Raw genomic sequence first — 11,677 nt, forward strand, 5'->3', positions numbered from 1 at the left:
ATTATTCCCGAGGGCATGCAGCTTTACTGTATCATTAAATTATGATGGCGTCAGCTTTGGTAAAATATTCCGGAGGTAAAATAGTCCCCCATTCTGATCTCCCGGCGGGGACTACTCAAGACGACATTGTTATCAGTAGAAAGAAATCTGGCGTTTTACGGATCGGAGCGTGGAATGTCAGATCCCTTAATCTAGCAGGTAGGTTAGAAAATTTAAAAATTGAAATCGATAGGTTAAAGTTAGATATAGAGGGAATTAAGTGAAGTTCGCTGGCGGGAGGAACAAGACTTTCGGTCACGTGAATACAGGTTTATAAATACAAAATCAAATAGGGGTAATGCAGGAGTAGATTTAATAATGAATAAAAAAATAGGAGTACGTGTAAGCTACTACAAACAGCATAGTGAACGCATTATTGTGGCCAAGATAGTCACGAAGCCCACGCCTACTACAGTAGTACAAGTTTATATGCCAACTATCTCCACAGATGACGAAGAAATTGATGAAATGTATGATGCGATAAAAGAAATTATTCAGGTAGTGAAGGGAGACGAAAATTTAATAGTCATGGGTGACTGGAATTCGAGTGTAGGAAAAGGGAGAGAAGGATACGTAGTAGGTGGATGTGGATTGTGGCTAAGAAATGAAAGAGGAAGCCGCCTGGTAGAATTTTGCACAGAGCACAACTTAATCATAGCTAACACTTGGTTTAAGAATTATGAAAGAAGGTTGTATACATGGATGAACCCTGGAGATACTAAAACGTATCAGATAGATTATATAATTGTAAGACAGAGGTTTAGGAACCAGGTTTTAAATTGTAAGACATTTCCAGGGGCAGATGTGGACTCTGACCACAATGTATTGGTTATGAACTGTAGATTAAAACTGAAGAAACTGCAAAAAGGGGGGGATTTAAGGAGATGGGACCTGGATAAACCGACAAAACCAGAAATTGTACAGAGTTTCAGGGAGAGCATAAGAGAACAATTGACAGGAATGGGGGAAAGAAATACAGTAGAAGAAGAATGTTTAGCTTTGAGGGATGAAATAGACAACGCAGCAGATGATGAAATAGGTAAAAAGACGATGCCTAGTAGAAACGCTTGGGAACAGAAGAAATATTGAATTTAATTGATGAAAGGAGAAAATATAAAAATGCAGTGAATGAAGCAGGCAAAAAGAAATACTAACGTTTCAAAAATGATATCGACAGGAAGTTCAAAATGGCTAAGCAGGGATGGCTCACTAGGGGTAAGATAGATACTGCCTACAGGAAAATTAAAGAGACCTTTGGAGAAAAGAGAGCCACTTGCATGAATATCAAGAGCTTTGATGGAAACCCAGTTCTAAGCAAAGAAGGGAAAGCAGAAAGGTGGAAGGAGTATATAGAGGGTCTATACAAGGGCGATGTACTTGAGGACAATATTATGGAAATGGAAGAGGATGTAGATGAAGATGAAATGGGAGATATGATACTGCGTGAAGAGTTGGGCAGAGCACTGAAAGACCTGACTCGACACAAGGCTCCTGGAGTAGACAACATTTCATTAGAACTACTGACAGCCTTGGAAGAGCCAGTCCTGACAAAACTCTACCATCTGGTGAGCAAGATGTATGGGACAGGCGAAATACCCTCGGACTTCAGGAAGAATATAATAATTTCAATCCCAAAGAAAGCAGGTGTTGACAGATGTGAAAATTATCGAACTATCAGTTTAATAAGTCACAGCTGCAAAATATTAACGCGAATTCTTTACAGACGAAAGGAGAAACTGATAGAAGCCGACCTCGGGGAAGATCAGTTTGGATTCCGTAGAAATGTTGGAACATGTGAGGCAATACTGATCCTACGACTTATCTTAGAAGAAAGATTAAGGAAAGGCAAACCTACATTTCTAGCATTTGTAGACTTAGAGAAAACTTTTGACAATGTTGACTGGAACTCTCTCTTTCAAGTTCTGAAGGTGGCAGGGGTTAAATACAGGAAGCGAAAGGCTATTTACAATTTGTACAGATAGCAGATGGCAGTTATAAGAGTCGAGGGATATGAAAGGGAAGCAGTGGTTAGGAAGGGAGGGAGACAGGGTTGTAGCCTATCCCCGATGTTATTCAATCTCTATATTGAGCAAGCAATAAAGCAAACAAAAGAAGAGTTTGGAGTAGGTATTAAATTCCATAGAGAAGAATTAAAAACTTTGAAGTTTGCCGATGACACTGGACTTGGAAGAGCAGTTCAACGGACTGGACTGTGTCTTGAAAGAAGGATATAAGATGAACATCAACAAAAGAAAAACGAAGATAATGGAATGTAGTCGAATTAAGTCGGGTGATGCTGAGGGAATTAGGAGATGAGTCACTTAAAGTAGTAAAGGAGTTTTGCTTTTTGGGGAGCAAAATAACTGATGATGGTCGAAGTAGAGAGGATATAAAATGTAGACGCAATGGCAAAGAAAGCATTTCTGAAGAAGAAAAATTTGTTAACATCGATTATAGATGTCGTTTGTGAAAGTATTTGTATGGAGTGTAGCCATGTGTGGAATTGAAACGTGGACGCTAAATAGTTTAGACAAGAAGAGAATAGAAGCTTTCGAAATGTGGTGCTACAGAAGAATGCTGAAGATTAGGTGGGTAGATCACATAACTAATCAGGAGGTATTGAATAAAATTGGGGAGAAGAGGACCTTGTGGCATAACTTGACTAGAAGAAGGGATCGGTTGGTAGGACCTGTTCTGAGACATCGAGGGATCACCAATTTAGGATTGGAGGGCAGCATGGAGAGTAAAAATCGTAGAGGGAGACCAAGAGATGAATACACTAAGCAGATTCAGAAGGATGTAGGCTGCAGTAGGTACTGGGAGATGAAGAAGCTTGCACAGGATAGAGAAGCATGGAGAGCTGCATCAAACCAGTCTCAGGACTGAAGACCACAACAACAATACTAAACTCGTTCTGAGATGACGAATGAAGCAGCCCAACATTGCACTATTCAGATAACGTGCATTTCAGTGAAGAAAACCTCGTAATTTGGAAAGTGTTTCAGCAAACACAATCCGTCAAATTCCTGTTTTAGGGAGAATATGCAAACGACCTGTCAAACATACCCAAAGCTATGATAGGTGTCATTTTACACAACACTTCCATTATCCTCACAGTATGTCTTGTTTTCTGTGGATTACGATAATTCATTTTTTGTATACTCTATGCCAGTCTGCTTAAATGACTTTCGATGAACTTCAGCAGCAACTTGTTTGTTTGTTATCGGTGATAGTTTTAAATCTTTGGGAGTCCATTTTACTTTTGACCAGTGGGATTGGACATTGGGTTTTAGACCTCGTGATCCTGCTCATCTGAATGGAATGCGCTGAATGAACGGAATGGGTGGCGAAGTTGAAGAGATTGTGTGCTGAGTTCTAATGTTGAGACGAAGGCTGTCTTTGCTGGCGGAGGTCCATGTTGTTATGCAGATACTTCAGAGTGTAAGGAAAGGGGTGAGAGCAGTACAATTTATTTGCCATGATGAAAGTCAGTCTTCGTGGTGAGGTTGGTGTGACACAGTCAACATAATTCCATAGTAGGTATCATGCACGCGATTGTACGTAATGGAATAGCAGCACATAGGTTGCTATTACGTAACTGACTGGAAGTTGGTTATCGTACGTCAAATCCATTAATTTACTTCGTGATATTGTAAATTCAGAGCCGTTTAACTCTACTGAGTTATAGAGAGTAGTTTTTATTAGTTAGAATTATGTGTCATGAGGAAGACGTTTCTTCTACATCGAACTTAAATGTTGGCTGAAACATCCGTACTGGTCGGTAATGTTATACTATTTAATAGTAATACACAGCGTTTAATTTAATGCCTCATGGTTACGTTTTAGTGTGAGCCTCTTACTACTCTTTGCATTCAGTCACTTGAGTGTCCCACGTTGCATGGGCATCACCACGATATTTGTATGAGCAGTACAATTGCACTCTATTGGAGTTGCAATCACCTATTGAGATCCCTCTTAGTTACAATTTAGTCCGTATGTTATTAGGTTTCAAGTGAAGATAAAGCTATGTCGACGTGTGCTGCACTGCTGGCCGCTGTTTATGAAATATTACGCGATCTCGCTCCTTATTAAAATGTTATGAAGAAAGACGAGCAAGGACTGAAGTGCTTATTCTGTTGATAAGTTATTTACCTTTTTGTATACTAAACCTCTCTTTACGCAAATAAGGAGACAGCGTCATTCCACAGCTTCACACCATAAGCAGAAAACAATCACATGTCCGTTGGGATCTATTGCCTCTACAAATTAATGTACTTGCTGTGCAACATTCAAGTATTTGATATCCAGAACCCATTTCGTTTTGTTGGCTGAATTTATGATAGTATGTGTGTGTTGTGATTTTTTTGTGTTCAATTAACAAGTGAGACTGCTGTACCAGTTTGTTCTGGAGAGCATTAGATTTATAAATTCTGCATATCTTGGAATAGATTGGGTTTGAATATCACTACTTACGGGAGACGTCTGTGCTTTTCTAAACACACACCTTTCAATTTTTGATGACCGTACAAGGATTTTTCTTTCCTACGATTTTCCTTGTCAGTTATTAGCCACAGTTTCTTTCAGATATTGTTTGCGTGTGAGATTCACCAAAATCTTTCAGTTTTGACTTACACTGGCATGATACTCTTTTCACTAAATATCTACAGTACGTTGCCCTTAATCTTTTTCAGATCGGTATTACCGAGCGAGGTGGCGCAGTGGTTAGCACAGTGGACTCACATTCGGGAGGACGACGATTCAAACACGCGTCCAGCCATGATGATTTAGGTTTTCACAGATTCCCCTAAATCGCTCCTGGCAAATGCCGGGATGCTTCCTTTGAAAGGACACAGCCGATGTCCTTCCCCACGATTTACAACATTAGAGTTTATGCTCTGTCTCTAATGAGCTCAATGTCCACGGGACTATAAACACAATCTTCCTTCCTTCAGGTCAGTACCATCTATTAAAATTTTTGAGTGTCTTTCTAGAGTTTCTCGTTCTTATGACTTTATGATTACTTCTGTAACAACAAATTATTTAATTCAGTTTCAAATGTCATCAGGCATTCCGCCAAAGTTTATGGTTCTACTACAAGTGAAAGAAATACGCTACTAACAACCTAATGAGTATTTATATCCTCTTCAGAAGTTAGATTTATGCATATAATGTGTTTAGCTATGATGTGCTGCTGAGGTCCAGTGAGATAAATTTGGTTTTCATGTGTGGTTTCCAAAGAGAACGCAGGCTATTTCTGAACGTTTATTGATATTATGTTAAAGGTTGGAAAGAAACTGTTGTCTTCCTTTTGCACGCTGTGCGGTTCTTTAGGGGAAACAGAAGCGAGGAACAGAAGCTGATCATGAACGGAGAATTGAGATATTAATTTATACTACATCTAATATCAAATAGTAAAAATAATACCTATGTTCGTTGCTGTACTGGCACGTCAGTTGCTAACAGTAGATTTGAATGTAGGAGTACATATAAGATGTCGAGGCCTGGCCACAAAGAATGTCTGTAAATTTTAAGCAGTCTGGCAAACGTACGAAACTGGGGTCAATGAATGAATTTTCGAACTTAAGTAAACCCGTCGCTGTAACTCATTGGCAATGGCGTAACAGCTGTTGGCGGCGCCCACGTGTTATGGTGGTGTTTGTAGGAAATGCTGCGGCAACTGGCGTCGCGCTTTTTTGAAAGTGCTGACGACCAGATAGAAGCCGTTCTCATAGATGCAGTCCAGAAAGCTGTCCGAATTTGATCACATTGGGCTGCGATAGGGAAACCTTGCTTCGGTTTAAGTAGACAGTGGACAGCTATTTTTTATGTAAAACAGAGTAACACAGCGTCCATTGAGTAGGTGATCATTGTTTGAGAATTATAGAGTGAATTTTGCTTTTTCTAGTGAATTTCGCATCCTGACGTTAGAATAATTCTGTAGTGTGGAGAGACCTTGAAGGTAGGATTTCTTTTTGAAAGTTCATGTTACTTTTCTTCCATGTATATGTGACTATGCAACTCTTATTTGCTCAAATGCCTCTTGTTGCCTTATAATTGTGTGTTATTAAACGACGAAAGCGTGGGAATTGCTCTCTATTTCATTAAGTTTCAAGAACAGGTACGAGTGTTAGTGAACGGAAACATGTGTGGTAGTCAGTAGGTTGATTTTAGAATTTAATAGTGTTCTGAGTCAGTTTGGAGAGTAATCTTTATTAAAAACCCAATTTTTGTTATCTAAAGCATAGGTTTGACAAATTCCATCCCCCCACCGCCTCCTGGATTTTCTAAGTGAGGGATTAAAATAAAGTGTTGGTTGCTCCGTTGCTTATGGATGGTTAAAGGATTTTTAAAATGTTGAGCACAATAGAATTTATTCCATTCATTCATTTATTAGCCTAACTGGAAGGAAGGTGCGTGGAACATGGTAATTTTATGTGCATTAATAGAATATGGGGTAAGGTTGAGCATACTTGGAAGATCTTAGTATTTGTGGATTTACGGACAGTGGCGTTGATGAATAATTTCCAACGTTATTTTCAATATTTCATTTCTACTGTGGTACTCTGTCCAATTTTAAATAGCTTTCCTGTCAGGTGTCTGATTCTGATACCACTCTGAGGCGATGACAGGAATTTTTACTCTGGGACATCTTCTCATGTAAGATACAATCATTTTCGAGAAGAGGCGATTAACTTAGAGAGAAGTAATAAATTATCATCTCAGTTTCGATCTAGTTCTATCACTGATATGTAAAGAATAGAGTTTTCTTTATTGTAATTAGCATGGAATTGTTTTTCCATAAAAGCTACAGATTCCTCAGTCAAGCTAATTGAACATTTTTCAATACCTCTCAAAGATAATCAAGAAAACAGATAGATTCTTAATTTAACTAGAAAACTATATCTGAGTCGTCAAGGAGTTCTTCCTACCCATCTCTTTGGCACATCAGCGGTCAGTTAATACTATATGATAGACAAACTCCAGTCGACTGCGATGCTTGTTTGCCTCACTCGAAAATAAAGGAAGAAAACCATCAATTCATAATACAATTAGGACCTTAGATAAGAGAATACTAATGGCATTTAGCACTCGTGGGTGCTTCAGTGGTGGGGGTGTGAACGTAAACATCAACAGTATTGGACATTACGTAACACCCTCGATAGCTCAGTGACCACAGGTAAGGTAGGCTGTTTCTTATAGTAACTATACTGAAAACACATTGATCTAACAGCTTTTTGAAGACGAATGAATATAGCCTGACAGTCTCTTCTGACATATTAACACTGTTTTACATTATGGTCAAAATTTCTACCTCCATATCTGACTGATTATTATTCATTAATGGACACCTGAAAAGTAATTTTAAAATTTTGTATTTATAACTTTGTTTTCACATACACAAAGAGTCAGTCTTGTATTTTATGATTCACACTGTGCACAGCAGTGAGGGGAATATGCTAAGGTGATGGGACATTCTGATTCTGATGTCTTATGCAGTGTTGATACTCGTAGAGATGTAGTTTACCTGATGTCAATTGAGTCAATATCTGTTAGCGTATTAGTGTTTGTTGGGACAAATGATGTTAGTGTTGTGAATCAAGAGATTAATGATGTTGTCATGAATGAGGAATCGGTGGTTTCTGATGTCTCACCCTCTGCAGTCAGCTGGTAATTGTGATTTACCAGCAGATCGTTCCACAGCTTGTTCTCTTCAGGCCGAACAGCAGAGTGAAATATAATTTCCAACATTTATCTTTCATCAAGACTTTTTCAGTCGACTGGTGACATCTATAAAGGTAGATAATGGCGTCAATGGAGAGGAAATTAGTGAGAAGTTATAGACTAGAGTGAAGGGGCTTCATGAGGAACTGGAAGCTAGTAATGAAGAGTTAGATGTGAAATTAGGTTAAAGAATTGAGGCCAGTGATGTGAAGTCGACTGAGAGACTAGAAACTTTACATGTACTGACACATAGCTTAGCACAGAAATCTGAATCCATATGTATGGATACCAAAAAGGAATCTGATATATTACATTCAGATTCTGATGGGAGAGTTTTTGCAGTTGGAAGTAAACTTGTCAAAGACTCAAGTACAAATTTCCAGTCACACAACTTGACTACAATGTTTAGAAACCAATTTTGAGGAGGTGAAAGTTAGTTAAGAGAACGATATATCAGAGAATAGGGAAGACATGCAGCAGACAATTAAGACAGCTTGGGCACATCTGCTGTTCCATTGGTTGTTAATGCTGAACAAAGATTCAGCGGTACAGTATCTGTCGGTGTTATCGAATCTGAAAAGCTGACGTCATTGTCAAGGTTTGATGGAGGGCGGAGGTAAACTAACAGGAAACAAGCTTGAAGATCAAATGAGAAAGTATCTAAGACAGAGGAAATGGTAGGTGAAAGTGTTGCTGAAGGTCGTTGTTACAGCAGAGGTAAGGTGACTTACGATCATATGTGTCCCGGTCATGAACCAGGAGAAACCATTATACACATAGGTAGTGCACATAGTACTAGTTTTACACATAGTCCTGTCATAAGAGTGTAAATTGTGGGATACGTTTAATTTTGACTGCAGTCATATCTTATCCATTCAAAAGCCTGAAGTGTTCAGAAATACATCGAATTATATTCGTCCTCCTCCCCATTTCCTGCTGGTCACAATATTAAATTTGAGTTTCGGATATTTGAAAGGTAAGTCTGCTGTTCTGTTGGTGAGGAACTGGTAATCTTATGATCTGTTTAGAGCGTTTAGGCTATTTTTGCATGTTGATGTGAGGCAGCACAAGGCAGAGGAAATACGTTATTCTAATGAGTAAAATTGTAATTATTCTGGTTTTAGCCATCCTGTTCTTTTCTTTAAACATTTCTAGTTGACATCTGTATTTACATACAATGCCTACTGTGCTGTTGCCTTAATTCCGCTTTGTCTCATGAAACGTCCTTAATGCATACATCAGATTCTTCATGAAGGTCATGTCGAAGATGATTTAGAGGCTATGCACAAAGTTTATTACAAGAATTTGAATGTGCGAGAAGTTATGAGAGCAGTAGTGATAGGAATTGTAATCAGTTTGTTTACCCTCATCTCAGGCCATAGCGAAATAGAAACTACGACTGCAGGCGATTTGACCACCCGGTGATATGTAGCGGAATAGCAGGTGGAGACACCGGGATGCAGGACCCAATGTATTAAGAGTGACAATTTTAGAAGGAATATATTTAGTCGGAAATATAAGTGATTGCTGACAACAGAGATATCAGGTAGCAGGGGAAGGAAGACGTGGTCACTAGGAAAGCGGAGATACTGGTCCACACATTGTGGAGGTGCAAACGGCTGATCTGTGGCATAATGTGCATCTGCAGAGCCCACAACCAAGTGACTGACAACTGCTGTCAGCATTTCATTCAGGTTTTGTGAACATAATTAATAGCTACGAGCAGGAGAAATGTTGAATTTGAAAGATAATGAATCTGTTACTTGATTTGAGATAGTAAGAAGTAAATTCTTTGATGAGTCTAGTGCTTCAAATAGATATTAATTGAGTTATTTTGTCTTGTGTTTTGTGTATGGAGCGTCAACTGTCTATGCCGAGTGAACTGGTATTTCAGAGATGTGAAGATGTAGGTTTATGTCCCGTTCTTGCTTTACAGCAATCTAAGATGAAATGGGCGATTATTGAAAGAAGTTTATATGTGAAAAGACAACTAGGTATTAAATTTCTGTACATAGGTAGTAAATTTTCTGCGAGTTTCATGAATGTACCGTGGTTGGTGATGATACGAATATATTTATTAACTTTCCGTCTACAGATCAGGTAATGACAAACATGTTTTCTGATGAACTATAATGAAGCTATGGTGAAGCTGAGTTTTGATGAATGTGCCGTTAGGGAGAATTCAAACCACTCTCTTAAGTTTAGCACTTTGTATGAGTTTTATTTTGAGGAGAAGACAGTTGTGAGGGACAGAAGTGTTAATGCAGTTATACTATTAGATTCAAAACTAGTTGTTTGTACCTTACAAGAAATATAGATGTGGGGTTATTGTGGTGAGGATACAGATGAGGCAGTGAAAGATGTCTACTGTATTGTAACGTTATTATTCAGTGTTTCCTGAACATCCTCGCAGAGTTAAAGATTTTTCCAGTTAGTTTAAGGTTAAGGAGTGGAATAGATCTTTTGTAGGTCATATGCTATACAACTCATTTATAATGACAAATTTAAGGCTCAGACCGAGAAAATGTTGCAAGAAGACGTCATTAAACCTTGTCAGTTCCTACAATAATCCCTTGGTGGCACCTAAAAGAGGAAATGGTAATAGGTTGGTGCTGGATTTCAGTCATACTAACACAATTATTACACCAGCAATGGATTGACGACTGAGAGTATACGAACTTCTCAAAATTGTCATAGTGTTATGGTCCTGTCTTCAACTGAACTTCGAGAAGGTTATAGGTTGGTGTTGGATTCCAGCCAGATTAATATAATTGTTGTTCCATGAAATTATTGAGCATTGAGCTCACCTGATATTTAGTAAAAATTTCTTTATTATTCTGTCATCAACTGATAGATAACATGGTATTAGGTTGGAGTTGTATTCCAGCCAGATTAACAGAATTATTGCTACCTAAAGTGATAGAACATTGAGATAAGATGAACATTTGCTAAATTACTTGTTGTTAAGGTCCTGTCTTCAGTTGACTTATAATTAAGCTACTGGCAATCTGCGCTTCACCTTTAGTGTCAAAAATTCACACTACTCTTACGTTGTGGATCTTGCTTTGGAATTCAGACGTTACCGTATGGGTTGAATGACAGTTTGTCTGCGTTTATCAGAGGGCTTTGTAGCCTTCTTCCAGCAGATTTGATAAGGAGACTAACCATCTTTGTTGAAGTATTGACGGTAGAGGAGAGTTGAGAATGGCTTAATGAGGTTTTGGATAGATCGTTGGGTGATTTCAGAGATACTGGTAGTGTGAATTCACAAAAATTATAATTTTGTTGACTTCAGATGAAATGTCTTGAACATGTTGTGACTGTATCAGCAATTCTGCCTGACCCATAGCTTTTATTTTGGTGTCTGAGACTTTAATATTTCCAAAACAAGAAAACAGATACAAGGTTTTTCTGGATTAATCAACATTTAGAAAAGATTTGTAAATGTGAATATTTCGTTCTTGCAATGATTGTGAGCACTGTCAGGTAATAAAACACCTCGTGGTCGGTATGTCCACGCACAGGAATAATTGGAGGGTGTGAAACAAATTCTTTTGGAGGCTCCTCTCCTGCCACATCCAGATTTTAGTATAGATTTTAACCTAAGCTCAGTTAATTCTATGATAGGTGTTGGTCCTGAACTCTTTCAAGGATCAGAGGTAGATGGATTCAAAATGGTTCAAATGGCTCTGACCACTATAGGATGTAATATCTGAGGTCATCTGTCACCTAGAACTTAGAACTACTTAAACCTAACTAACCTAAGGACATCACACACATCCATGCCCGAGGCACTATTCGAACCTGCAACCGTAGCGGTCGCGTGGTTCCAGACTGAAACGCCTAGAACCTCTCGCCCACACTGGTCTGCGAGGTAGATAGAGCAATGAAGCATCATACTATAGGTTTTACAGGC

Source organism: Schistocerca piceifrons, chromosome 6 (genome assembly GCF_021461385.2).
Source record: "Schistocerca piceifrons isolate TAMUIC-IGC-003096 chromosome 6, iqSchPice1.1, whole genome shotgun sequence".
Taxonomy (NCBI): Eukaryota; Metazoa; Arthropoda; class Insecta; order Orthoptera; family Acrididae; genus Schistocerca; species Schistocerca piceifrons.